Source organism: Pelobates fuscus, chromosome 3, assembly GCF_036172605.1.
Source record: "Pelobates fuscus isolate aPelFus1 chromosome 3, aPelFus1.pri, whole genome shotgun sequence".
Lineage (NCBI taxonomy): Eukaryota > Metazoa > Chordata > Amphibia > Anura > Pelobatidae > Pelobates > Pelobates fuscus.
In genome coordinates, this window is record NC_086319.1 from 79,368,576 (window position 1) to 79,383,074 (window position 14,499).

Consider the following 14,499-nt stretch of genomic DNA (forward strand, 5'->3'; position numbering starts at 1 on the left):
CTTAGCAGTGTTGTGTTGCGTCTTAATTGTTCTTGATTGGTGCGGAAGTCAGGGTGTTAGGAGGGGTTATTGTGTGTTTTTCCGTTCGTGTATAGTGTCGGGTCATTGCGTCTGACCGTCGCTGATGTCTATTGTCCTGTGGGGAGGGGATGAGTGATCGGGGCTTGGTTTCGTCGGTCATTCGTGTCTGTGTTTGGGGTTGTACTGTGGTGCGGGGGTGTGGAACTAGTCGTGGTGGGTGTTTTATGTGGGGTTCTGGTTCTAGCTGTGGGGGCTAGGTGTGGGGGTGCGGTGCATGCTCTTTCCTTGCCGGTGTCTGCTTGAGTTGGGCCCCTCTGTTTTGGGGTTGCTTTTAACTTGTCTGGGCAGGGAGGGGGCGTTTAGGTTCCGTCCTTTCATTTTCGGTTTTATGTTGTGTGTTTCCGGGGGGTGATTATGCCAGGTTGGTGTCCATGGCGCGTGACTCGTCGATTTGTGTCTTGTAGTGTCGATGTGGTTGTGTGGGGGGAGTGCAGGGAGAGGAGGGGGGTGAGGGTGGGGTTGAGGTGGGAAAGAGAGGGAGAGGAAAAAAAATGGGGTTGGGGGGATTGGGTGGTGGGGGTCGTGTGTTAAGGAGGTTATGGCAGTATTGCCACTCTCGTTATCCATGGGTCCCATATCTTGTGGAAAGAGTTGGATCAGGGCCGATAGCCTGTCTACGGCCTTTTCTATTCTTTGGTGTACTTCGGGCATGGAGGGGGTGGCATCGCTGCCCCAGTGTCTGGCTATGGGTCTTCGTGTGGCGAGTGCCACCCGGGCTGTGAGTTTGTTTTGGGCCTGGGTTAGGGATTTGTGTGGTTTCGAGAGGAGCCAAATCCAGGGATCTAGCGGGATGCTACTGTGGAGTGCCCCGTTTATTGTTTGGGCTATCTCTCTCCAAAGTGGGGCAATTTGGGGGCATTCCCACCAGAGGTGGAGGTGTGTACCCTGTTCCCCACATCCTTACCAACATCGGTCTGAGGTGGAGAAACGCATTTGTTTCAGTCTCAGGGGGGTGATATACCATCGAAACATGGTCTTGTAAGCCTGTTCCTTGTGTGTGACGCAGACGGTGAGTGAAGCTGTGGCTTCCCATACGTCCTTCCAGTCTGAGGGGTCTTCTGGGTGTCCTATGTCTCTTTCCCAAGCCGCTGTGTATGAGAGGGCCTCGTGGGAGGTGGAGTTGTGGAGAATGCCATATATGATGGATATCTGCCTTTTTTGTATTGGGGTGTACATGCACATCCTTTTGAAGGTCGTGGTTGGTGTGGTGCCTGCTTGGTGGTTGGACGGTAGGGACAAGAAGCTCCTGATTTGTAGAAAGCGAAAATGGTCGAACGTGGTGAGTGGTATGGTGTTCGGGAGGTCCGGAAAGGGGATCAGTTGTGGCCCTTTGAAAAAGTGGTAAAATCTGACCAGGTTATTGTCTTCGAACCGTGCAAAATCTTTGGGGGTCATTCCCGGTTCGAATTGGGTGTTATGCAGTATTGGTGTCAGTGGGGATGGGGAGTTGATTATGTCATGTTTGCGAGTGGTCCGATCCCATAGTTGTATAGAGTGCGTTAGTGCTGGGATTGTGGGGGGGTCTGTGGTCTGTCTTGTTTGGGTAGCCATAAAAGTAGGGAGGTGAAGTCCCGGCCAAGTAGATCATGCTCCAGGTCCACCTAGATCTTGTGCCCCGCAGGGGCATGTAAATTTGCTTAAATGTTTTGTGTATAAAACATTTGCGTTTTTGGTAGTATTCAGTAGTATTTGGGGGCACATTAGGGTATATTCACTAAGTTATTAAGAATTCAAAATTTTGAGCTATACCATCAGTCTGGTCAAATCTCCATCTGTGATTTTTGCCCCTGTACAATTCTGAGATAATATTTGTGCTTGGTTTTTTAATTCACTGCATATTACCAGTTTAGTAAATTCTGACAAATTGATCAATATGTGTGTATTTTTTTTTTTTTAGATCTTTATTTTTGTATGCATTGATAAAAATTTCCAAGCTTAGCGAGACACGGTATACAGAGTAGAAAATAATAGTAACCATAAAGCTTTTCCTACCATGTCTTAGAAGAAATGCTGCATGTTTTTTGTTTTTTTTTATATAACACAAGTGAAAAGTAATGTCTGGGCATACACGCTAATGCAATTAGAGAAAACTGAGCTTATGAGCTAGAAACAGTGCCTAGACCTGATAAGTAAGTTGAGTAGCATTAATATATAACAGGCTGGTTGAGTGAGTAAAATAAAGCATAGCTTAGGGTAAGCTTAGTTAAACAATGAATAATACCACTGGGTGCTAAATTGGTGATGTGACATAATGCAAAAGAAATCAATGAAACAGGCAACTGCCACAGGGATAGAGCCGTGGCTACTAAACCCCCGGGGGGGGGGGGGGGAGGGTTGCTGGAGCATGGTATCACTACTTTGTGGGTGGTTTTCTGAAAAATTGCATGAGTTGTGGCTTTCGCCATCTGTTCTGTACCGCCTTTCGTGTGCTGGGGAGTTGATGTGCAAGCTTTGCTGGGACAACAGTTGCTGCTTTACAGGCTGTGTCCTGCTCAGGTTGGGTAAATGTGGGTCTTCGCTCGGTGAGACGGTCCCAGAAGGCCTGGCAGATTGCCTCGAATCTAGCTTCAAAGGCCTCTCTACAATTCTGGTCTATCAGGCTTGTTTGGCTACTCTGGGATATTAGTGCGGCGGTCATTTTGGATGGGCCGCGTGGCTTGCGAGTTTCCTTCATCCAAGCTTTCTGGAGCAGGCTTAGTGGACCCAGTGCGGACCGGGATAACCACCACTGGTCCAAAGGGGTGGGATAATGGGTCTCTGAGCTGTATGTGGCGCTCCTATTGGTGGGAGATTGGCCGCGTCTCCCCACCATTGGCACGCCAATGGCAGTAGGACTCAGACGTGAAGTCCAGCTGACGTTTCTATTCGGGTTCAGCAAGGTCTGCTTGGCTTTAGTGTGTCAGCTTATAGTTTGCAAAGCACTTTTCGTCTAAATAAGTGCTGTAGCGGAGAGGTAGTATAAGCCAAAGTATCTCTGCTGGGTAACAGGAACAACCTAAAATAATCCAGGCAAATCAATAGAGCAGACAATAATCCCGGTAGCGTTGCAAGAATCCTACCTTCCCAAGAACTAGACAACACATAGGCTGGGAGTCAACTGAGGTCTTTATTCACAGTTCCAGTATTTATGCAAGTCCCCATGCAAGGGGTTTCCATACTGACATAACAGGGGCATTCTGCACATTTCTCCCATCAGGCACTTCTGGACGAGAGGGATACTCCCACTAAAATATACAGTTAAGTGGATTATCCCTCCGTGCAGCCGAACCGGCATTTTACACTAAAATGTATAACTTTTACATTATTCACCTTATTATAACGAATGGACGTTCGGTAGATAGCTGGGGTCTGAGCGTACATTTCGTGAAAGTACCGCTCAGATCCCAGCATAAATAACCGAACGCCGCACGAAACAAGTATTATTTTCAAGTTCCCTTCAAACTACCGATTGATAGTGATGTCCCGAACTATTCACTGGCGAATAGTTCCTGGCGAACATAGCATGTTCGCGTTCGCCACTGCGGGCGAACACATGCGATGTTCGGTCCGCCCCCTATTCGTCATCATTGAGTAAACTTTGACCCTGTACCTCACAGTCAGCAGACACATTACAGCCAATCAGCAGCAGACCCTCCCTAGCAGACCCTCCCACCTACTGGACAGCATCCATTTTAGATTCATTCGGAAGCTGCAATCATTTTAAAAAAAAAAAAATTATTATTATTTTTTTTTTTATTCTAAATGCAAAACATTGGTATATAGGGGAATATTCACTAAATGCCAAACATTGGTATATTCCCCTATATAACAATGTTTGGCATTTAGTGAATATTCCCCTATATAACAATGTTTTGCATTTAGTGAATATTCCCCTATATAACAATGTTTTGCATTTAGTAAATATTCCCCTGTATAACAATGTTTGGCATTTAGTGAATATTCCCCTATATAACAATTTTTGGCATTTAGTGAATATTCCCCTATATAACAATGTTTTGCATTTAGTGAATATTCCCCTATATAGCGATGTTTTGCATTTAGTGAATATTCCCCTGTATAACAATGTTTGGCATTTAGTGAATATTCCCCTATATAACAATTTTTGGCATTTAGTGAATATAGGGGAATATTCACTAAATGCAAAACATTGTTATATAGGGGAATATTCACTAAATGCCAAACATTGTTATACAGGGGAATATTCACTAAATACCAAACATTGTTATATAGGGGAATATTCACTAAATGCAAAACATTGTTATATTCCCCTATATAACAATGTTTGGCATTTAGTGAATATTCCCCTATATTCACTGAATGCAAAACATTGTTATATAGGGGAATATTCACTAAATGCAAAACATTGTTATACAGGGGAATATTCACTAAATACCAAACATTGTTATATAGGGGAAAATGGCTCCCACCCCACCCTGAACGGTGGGTGTGGGCCCTAAAAAAACAATAACCCCCCCCCCCCCCCGGCACGATGGGTGGGGGCCATACATCACAATGGGGGGACCTACTGTCCTCCCCCCGCCCCACCCGTGAGCGTTGGGTGGGGGCCATAAAAATAATGAGGGGGGGACCTACTGTCCCCCCGGCCCCCAGCCCTGAGCGGTGGGTGGGGGGCCCTAAAAAACAAACAATAAGGGAGGACCTACTGCCCCCCCCAGCCCCCACCCCTGAGCGTTGGGGGGCTATAAAAATAATGAGGGGGGGACCTACTGTCCTCCCCCGGCTGCCACCCATGAGCGTTGGGTGGGGGCCATAAAAATAATGAGGGGGGGACCTACTGTCCCCCCGGCCCCCACCCCTGAGCAGTGGGTGGGGACCCTAAAAAAACAATAAGGGGGGACCTACTGTCCCCCCCGGCTGCCACCCCTGAGCGGTGGGTGGGGGGCCTAAAAAAAACAATAAGGGGGGACCTACTGTCCCCCCCGGCCCCCACCCCTGAGCGGTGGGTGGGGGCCCTAAAAAAACAATAAGGGGGGGACCTACTGTCCCCCCCGGCCCCCACCCCTGAGCGTTGGGGGGGCCATAAAAATAATGAGGGGGGACCTACTGTCCTCCCCCCGGCCCCCACCCCTGAGCGGTGGGTGGAGGCCCTAAAAAAACAATAAGGGGGGACCTACTGTCCCCCCCGGCCCCCACCCCTGAGCGGTGGGTGGGGGCCCTAAAAAAACAATAAGGGCGGACCTACTGTCCCCCCCGACCCCCATCCCCGAGCAGTGGGTGGGGGCCCTAAAAAAACAATAAGGGGGGGACCTACTGTTCCCCCCCGGCCCCCACCCCTGAGCGTTGGGTGGGGGCCATAAAAATAATGAGGGGGGGACCTGCTGTCCCCCCCCGGCCCCCACCCCTGAGCGGTGGGTGGGGTCCGTAAAAAACAATAAGGGGGGGACCTACTGTCCCCCCCGGCCCTCACCCCTGAGCGGAGTGTGGGGGCCCTAAAAAAAACAATAAGGGGGACCTACTGTCCCCCCCAGCCCCCACCCCTGAGCGTTGGGTGGGGGCCATAAAAATAATGAGGGGGACCTACTGTCCCCCCCGGCCCCCACCCCTGAGCGGTGGGTGGGGGCCATAAAAAAACAATAAGGGGGGACCTACTGTCCCCCCCAGCCCCCACCCCTGAGCAGTGGGTGGGGGCCCTAAAAAAAACAATAAGGGGGGGACCTACTGTCCCCCCCGGCCCCCACCCCTGAGCGTTGGGTGGGGGCCATAAAAATAATGAGGGGGGACCTACTGTCCCCCCCCGGCCCCCACCCCTGAGCGGTGGGTGGGGGCCCTAAAAAAACAATAAGGGGGGACCTACTGTCCCCCCCGGCCCCCACCCCTGAGCGGTGTGTGGGGGCCCTAAAAAAAACAATAAGGGGGGACCTACTGTCCCCCCCGGCCCCAACCCCTGAGCGTTGGGTGGGGGCCATAAAAATAATGAGGGGGGTGACCTACTGTCCTCCTCCCCGCCCCCACCCCTGAGCGGTGGGTGGGGGCCCTAAAAAAAACAATAAGGGGGGACCTACTGTCCCCCCCGGCTCCCACCCATGAGCGGTGGGTGGGGGCCCTAAATACTAATAAGGGGGGACCTAATGTCCTTCCCCCTGGCCCCCACCCCTGAGCGGCGGGTGGGGGCCCTAAATACAAATGGGGGTTGGACCCTAGTCACCCCCTCCCCCCCCAAAAAAGTTTTCCCCCTACCCCAGGCACTCATTTTCAATGGCGGCGTAGCTCACTTCTACTGTCCCCCCCCGGCCCCCACCCCTGAGCGTTGGGTGGGGGCCATAAAAATAATGAGGGGGGTGACCTACTGTCCTCCCCCCCGCCCCCACCCCTGAGCGGTGGGTGGGGGCCCTAAAAAAAACAATAAGGGGGGACCTACTGTCCCACCCGGCTCCCACCCATGAGCGGTGGGTGGGGGCCCTAAATACTAATAAGGGGGGACCTAATGTCCTTCCCCCTGGCCCCCACCCCTGAGCGGCGGGTGGGGGCCCTAAATACAAATGGGGGTTGGACCCTAGTCACCCCCTCCCCCCCAAAAAAAAGTTTTCCCCCTACCCCAGGCACTCATTTTCAATGGCGGCGTAGCTCACTTCTACTGTCCCCCCCCGGCCCCCACCCCTGAGCGGTGGGTGGGGGCCCTAAAAAACAATAAGGGGGGGACCTACTGTCCCCTCGGCCCCCACCCCTGAGCGGTGTGTGGGGGCCCTAAAAAAAACAATAAGGGGGGACCTACTGTCCCCCCCCGGCCCCCACCCCTGAGCGTTGGGTGGAGGCCATAAAAATAATGAGGGGGGACCTACTGTCCCCCCCGGCCCCCACACCTGAGCGGTGGGTGGGGGCCCTAAAAAAACAATTAGGGGTGACCTACTGTCCCCCCCCTGGCCCTCACCCCTGAGCAGTGGGTGGGGGCCCTAAAAAAAACAATAAGGGGGGGACCTACTGTCCCCCCCCGGCCCCACCCCTGAGCGTTGGGTGGGGGCCATAAAAATAATGAGGGGGGACCTACTGTTCCCCCGGCCCCCACCCCTGACCGGTGGGTGGGGGCCCTAAAAAAACAATAAGGGGGACCTACTGTCCCCCCCGGCCCCCACCCCTGAGCGGTGTGTGGGGGCCCTAAAAAAAACAATAAGGGGGGGGACCTACTGTCCCCCCCCCGACCCCCACCCCTGAGTGTTGGGTGGGGGCCGTAAAAATAATGAGGGGGGTGACCTACTGTCCTCCCCCCACCCCCACCCCTGAGCAGTGGGTGGGGGCCCTAAAAAAAACAATAAGGGGGGACCTACTGTCCCCCCCGGCTCCCACCCCTGAGCGGTGGGTGGGGGCCCTAAATACTAATAAGGGGGGGACCTAATGTCCTTCCCCCTGGCCCCCACCCCTGAGCGGCGGGTGGGGGCCCTAAATACAAATGGGGGTTGGACCCTAGTCACCCCCTCCCCCCCAAAAAAAAGTTATCCCCCTACCCCAGGCACTCCTTTTCAATGGCGGCGTAGCTCACTTCTCTGGGCAAAAGTTTCCGGTTCAGATACGCCACAGGGTGCTCACCGCCATCTGCTCCGACTTGGCTCAGTACTGCTCCCAATCCAAACATAGAAGCGTCTGTATGGACGAGAAAATGTTTAGTTGGATCAGGAGCAGAAAGTACAGGTAATTTACTGAGCGCCGTTTTGAGCTGTTGAAACGCCTGTTCGCACTCTGGGGCCCATACAACTATCTTGGGGAGGTTTTTACGTGTGGGGTTTCGCTATGGTGCTATAGTTGGCCACAAATTTTCTGTAGTACCCTGCGGTACCGAGGAATGCGAGCACCTGGGTTTTGGTGCGGGGGGTTGGCCACTGGGCGAATGCTTCTATCTTAGCAGGTTTGGGTTTCTGTAGCCCGCTGCCTACTCGGTGCCCTAAGTATTGGACTTCTGCCATTCCTATATGGCACTTGCTGGGCTGAGGTTTAGTCTGGCCTCCCTAATCCGGTCTAGTACGGCTCCTATGTGGGTCAGGTGTTTGGGCCAGGAGCAGCTAAAAATGGCTATATCATCCAAGTATGCGCACGCATACTCCTGAAACCCGTCCAGTAGCAGATCTACCATCCTCTGAAAGGTAGCCGGGGCATTTTTCATCCCGAATGGCATGACCTTAAATGGATACAGGCCAAACAGGGTGACAAATGCCGACTTGGGGATGGCATCCTCGGCTAGTGGAATTTGCCAGTACCCTTTGCACAGATCTATTGTGGTGAGGTACTGACCTCTGGCCATTTTGTCTAGGAGCTCGTCTATCCGGGGCATAGGGTAGGCGTCTGAGGTAGTTTTATCGTTGAGCCTCTGGTAGTCCACACAGAAGCGGGTCGTGCCGTCCCGTTTCGGTACTAGTACTACCGGAGAGGCCCAGGGGCTGTCAGAGTGTTCTATTACTCCTAACTGCAGCATTTCCTCAATTTCTCCCTGCATACTTCCTTTAACAGATTCGGGTATGCGGTTAGGGGGTTGGCGAAGGGGAGTCGGGTCTAGGGCTTCTACCTTATGAGTAGCTAACGGAGTGTACCAGGGCCGGTTGGAAAAAGTGGCCCTCTTTTCCTGGATAAGTCTTTGGACCTGGGTCCGCTCCTGGGGGTTTAACCGTTCTCCTTACTGTACTTCTCCCAGGTCTCCGCTCTGGCCCTCTTGGTCTAGGAGATCTGGGAGTGGCAAATTGTCGTAATCTTCAGTGGCACGTGCACAGATCGCGGTTACCTCTTCTGTGCGCTCATGGTATGGCTTGAGCATGTTCACATGGAGCATGCGCTTGCCTCCCGCGCCTGTGACCGGACCGATCACATAGGTGGTATCACAGAACTGCTCTACCACCTTGTATGGGCCCTGCCAGGAGGCCTGCAGCTTGTCCTTGTGGACAGGGCGTAAAATTAACACCTTTTGTCCCACCTGAAAGCTGCGGTCCCTGGCTCCCTTATCGTACCATCTGCGCTGCCTTTGTTGGGCCGCCTGGAGGTTGTCGCGTACGTTCTGGGTCAGCACCTCCAGGCGGTCCCTAAGCTGCAGCACATAAGGTACGATGGGGGTGCCGTTAATAGTCTCTTCTTCCTCCCAGTGTTCCCGAATTAAGTCCAGGGGACCCCTCACTCTCCTCCCGAACAATAGTTTGAAAGGAGAGAACCCGGTGGATTCCTGGGGTACTTCCCTATAGGCAAATAGTAAGTGGGGTAGAAACCTTTCCCAGTCCTTCTGAGTGTAAGGATCATCTGTTTAAGTGTTCTGTTCACAGAGCCCATTGGACTGGGGGTGATATGCGGAGTTCAATATCTGCTGAACCCCACATATCTTCCAGAGTTGTTGTGCGACTTCGGCGGTAAACTGGGTGCCCCTATCCGAAATTATTTCCTTGGGAAATCCCACCCGGGAAAATATTCGCATCAGGGCATCCGCTACCGTTTCTGCGTGCACATTAGCTAAGGCCACTGCTTCAGGGTATCTGGTGGCATAGTCCACCACGGTCAGGACATATTTCTTGCTGGAGGGGCTGGGTTTAGATAGGGGTCCTATAATATCTACTGCCACTCTACGGAACGGTTCTTATTATGGGAAGAGAGCGGAGCCGGGCTTTGTATCGGTCTCCCCTTTTTCCTAGGCGATATTGACAGGTCTGTCAATATCGCCTGACATCCTGTGAGATCCCTGTCCAGAAGAAGTTCTGGGTCAGCCTGTGTTTAGTGCGGGTAATCCCTAAGTGCCCAGACAGAGGAATGTCATGGGCGATGCGCAATAACTCTAGTCTATACTTCCGAGGCACTATTAATTGCTTAATGGGTATGGGTATAGACCCGGACACTATCGTTTCTGCGTGACGGTACAGCAGCCCCTTGTCCCAGGTATATCTCTCCCCTTCAAATCCTGCCTGGTCTTTATTGCTCTGATCTTTGTAGATCTGCAGGGAGGGGTCTAGGGCCACTTCAGAACAAAATTCTAGGGGGGATGCCCAGGGCGTGACATTGGGCATGGGGGGTACATTGCTTACCTGAGCCTCAGAGTGGTTAGGCGGAGTAGAGGTGCCGGCCTGCTGCCGGGTCACAACCGGGTACGCCTCTTGTACTGTGGGTTGAGGAACAAAAGCTGAAGTCAGCTCCCCCAGGTCGTTGCCCAAAATAACGTCAGCGGGTAGGTCCTGCATCATCCCCACCTCCACATTGCCATGCCCCGCTCCCCAATTCAAATGTACCTTGGCAGTCGGTACTTTATAAATAGCTCCCCCTGCCACCCGTACAGCAACACAGTCCCCCGTTAAGTTGTTCTTAGGTACCAGGTGGTTCTGGACCATGGTTAAGGTGGCCCCCGAGTCACGAAGTCCTTGCACCTTTTTCCCTTCCATCTGGACCTCCTGTCGATGACCTTGTCGGTTGTCAGAGGCAGCTTGAATGGGGTTCACTTCATGTAGTGTCCCAAGCAGTTCTTCCCGGGGAGTGCTGGTTTCGGGTGTGCGATATGGTTCTGTTTGTACACAGTGTACGGCCGCTGGGTGTACGGTGTACGGTGGCTGGGTGCTGCATTATTCCAGCTGGGTCTGGGTCGGTTGCGTGGACAGTCTCGCTGGATATGCCCTTGCTGGTTGCAGGTGTGACACCGAATTGAAGGATGTGCAGGGTACCTGGGGTTGTGAGTGTTTTGGCTTACCCCAGGTCGTGGCTGGAACGTGGAAGTCACAGCGGGTACCGTCGGGTAGGTTTGTAGGTGGTTTGGTTTTGCGTGGGCTGATCCCTCCGGGTATCTAGGTATTCATCCGCCAGCTTGGCTGCCCCTTGCAGGGTCTGTAGCTTGCGGTCCCTGACCCAATCCTGTAGTTGGGGCAATATCCCCTTGAAGAACTGTTCCATGACCATTAACTGGAACAGTTCCTCCATGGTGCTAATTTGCGTGGCTTCTAACCACCCCTTTGCAGCGCGTTGTAGGCGTTGTGCCCTTTCCACGTGGGTGTCTTTCGTGGTCTTTTGAATGTCTCTAAACTTTAAGCGGTAGGCCTCTGCAGTAATCACATACCAGGCTAAAATGGCCTGTTTCACCTTGTTATAGTCTCTGCTGTCCTCATCTGCCACCGCCCGGTACGCTTCTGCTGCGCGCCCAGATAATCTCCCTGCTAGTAGCGGTACCCGGTCGGCCTCACTGATGTCGTGTAGTTGGCACAACCTTTCAAAGTCCTGCAGGTAGTCATCTACCCCACCGTCCGCTTCTGAATAACTCTTGAAAGCTTGGTAGGGAATTTTAGCTTTCCCTGGAATGATGTTAACAGGCGTCGTGACTCTTTCTCCTGCTTGCTGGTTCATCTGCATCCTCCGAAGCATGATGTATTCCTGAACATCTGCAAAAATCCTGCTGGCCATCTCTTCAGATGGTGCTGTTGGAAGTAGAGCCACCCTGCTCCTGTATTCTTTTGCAAATTCATTTGGTTCTTCCTCCCTTGGAGGTGCTGCAGCAGCTGCGGCTCTGTCTCCTTCCATCGGCTCTGCAATTAGTATAGCCTTTACCTTGTTGCTGGCTATTGCTCCTCTTGCCTCTAGCAACTCTTTCAATGTACTTCGCTTTAAAACTGCATAATTCGTGCCCATTCACCAGCCGTTCGTAGGTTTCCACGTGTTCCCGGGTTCCGGTTTCATCCGAATGAATGAAATTAGAATTTCTGCCGAAAGTTGCTTTGCTGGGTAGTTGAAATCCCGTCGCTTGCCACCAGTTGTAGCGGAGAGGTAGTATAAGCCACAGTATCTCTGCTGGGTAACAGGAACAACCTAAAATAATCCAGGCAAATCAATACAGCAGACAATAATCCCAGTAGCATTGCAAGAATCCTTCCTTCCCAAGAACTAGACGACACATAGGCTGGGAGTCAACTGAGGTCTTTATTCACAGTTCCAGTATTTATGCAAGTCCCCATGCAAGAGGTTTCCATACTGACATAACTGGGGCATTCTGCACATTTCTCCCATCAGGCACTGCTGGATGAGAGGGATACTCCCACTAAAATATACAGTTAAGTGGATTATCCCTCCGTGCAGCAGAACCGGCATTTTACACTAAAATGTATAACTTTTACATTATTCACCTTATTATAACGAATGGACGTTCAATAGATAGCTGGAGTCTGAGAGTACATTTCGTGAAAGTACCGCTCAGATCCCAGCATAAATAACCGAACACCGCACGAAACAAGTATTAAGTTCCCTTCAAACTACTGATTGACTGTAGGGAACCACTTTACCGAAGGACCGGGGCTCCCAAACGGCTTGGAATTCCAGCGGTATTCGTGCCGTCGAGTAGCCGATTTTAGTTCCAAGCGCTCGACGACAAAATACCGCTGGTCTAACAATGGATCCAAGATGGCCGACCGCCGCGTGGTCGGTAGCCGAACGGCGCCCATCCTGAATCCCTCTAATTACCGATTGCAACAATGTTGCAATCCTTAATGGGAGCCACACGACCTCCTGTGTGTGGTCTCCCTTCGGTAGTTTGGTTAGTTTCACGAACAGTGTTCAAATTCACTGTTCGTGAAACAATTGTATGAATGCTGGTGGTTTTTCATGCCGCCAGCATACGAACGCTATTGTTCGCATGAAACCTATACAACATACATATACTTGGTTCTTAAAGGTATATACACAGCTTTATGACAACACAATAAACAGTGGCTAATCCGCCACAAGTGCCGTTTTCACTTAGTTATGGCCCGGATCGTGGGGAGCTACAGGCAAACACGTCTGGACATGTTGGAGGTCAAGCCCCGACCCCCCCAATATGTGTCTATTTTAAAACATTTGCCCATCTTTCATGACTGGATTATATTTCAAGAAATACTGTTAACTGTAATAATTGAATAGCAGTCCTGTTTACTTCTACGGGGAAACTGCTATTGAATGGTCAGATATATACTGTAAGTCCTAGCCCCTAGTGAGCAAGAAATTCCTGTTCATGCACGCACGCATGCACACATGCACACATGCACATGCACAAATGGAGGATTGCAGTGCTTTGGAAATTGGAACTAATCTAACAAATAAATTTTTTGAATAAATATTATTTATTGGAAAAAATTACTGATTAATGTGCAGTTTATAATCCACACTAAAATACATTAAGATGTCAGAACATCTAAAAATGATATGACCTATTTTACTGTATCTAACAGGAAAAAAAAACATGCAGACAAGCAAGATAACAAAGAATTAAAATACAAAGGCATTATTAAAGGGCTCATCGGATCCAACAGCTAAAAGATAAAAAATATTTGACTATTTTGCTCGCTAAAAGACTAGTGGCTGGGCAATTATTGCTGCTCATTCGATATTAACATACAGGGGGACCTACACAAAGAAATCAGTACTGCCACAGAAGATACTTGCCGCCAAAAGAATAAGTTGGAATCCGCACACAAATAGTAAAAATTATATCACAATGTTTAATTGAGAATAGCTCTTTTTATTTTTTTTACATATGCAGCAAAAAAGTCAAATTAAAAAAATAGTTCTGTATCAGAGACAGGTAACCGATTTGGGGAAAAAATAACGACAAAGTAAAAGAAAGTGTACATAAAATGTCTACATAGACTAAATATAAAGTTGAATCAGTGTAGTATATATAAATAGTGTGCTCTCAGTACCTAGGCTTGTTTCAGAATTGCAGCAAAATTTATATCTCATACAGGTGGTCCTCACTTTACGACCAACCTGTTTTACAATGGCTCGCACTTACGACTAGCTCTCTAGCGTGGGGAATCAAGTGATTCCCCACTTTAGAGAGCTGGTCTATGTTCAGGGAATTTTCCCCGAACATAGACTAGAGGGATTCTCTGCTCTGGTGCGAATGTCTACGTTCGGGTAAATTTCCCCGAACACAAACAGGCGCACCAGAGCAGGGAATCGATCTAATCTATGTTCGGGGAACGTTCTCCGAACACAGATTTGAGGGATTCCCTACTCTGCTGCGCTTGTCTATGTTCGGGGGAAATTTCAGAGGAAAATGCTCTGTAGCATATTTTCACTTACCGACCAATTAGTTTTACGACCAAGTTGTAAGAACGGAAACTGGTCGGTAAGTGAGGAGTGTCTGTATACTGATAAAAAGTTATGCCAAAAAATAGAAAGAGCCTTAAATTTACTCTAACACTACATCTGTGACCAAAAAAGGTAAGTATAAATGTCTCTCCTGAGAGAGATCCTATAGGATTATATTGCATATTTACAGGAAAAAAATGGCATTATTGGTAAAAGAAATACAAAATGAAAGAAAACCGTACACTATAGGAAAAATAGGCCAAATACAAATAAGGCAAAAATTCACCAGGTTGCAACCCAAACATATTTTAGTGTATACAAATATATGCCTTTTTACAAATGTGTACAAATATATGCCTTTGAAGAAAATAGACTTTTATTTAATAGTTTCTTCTT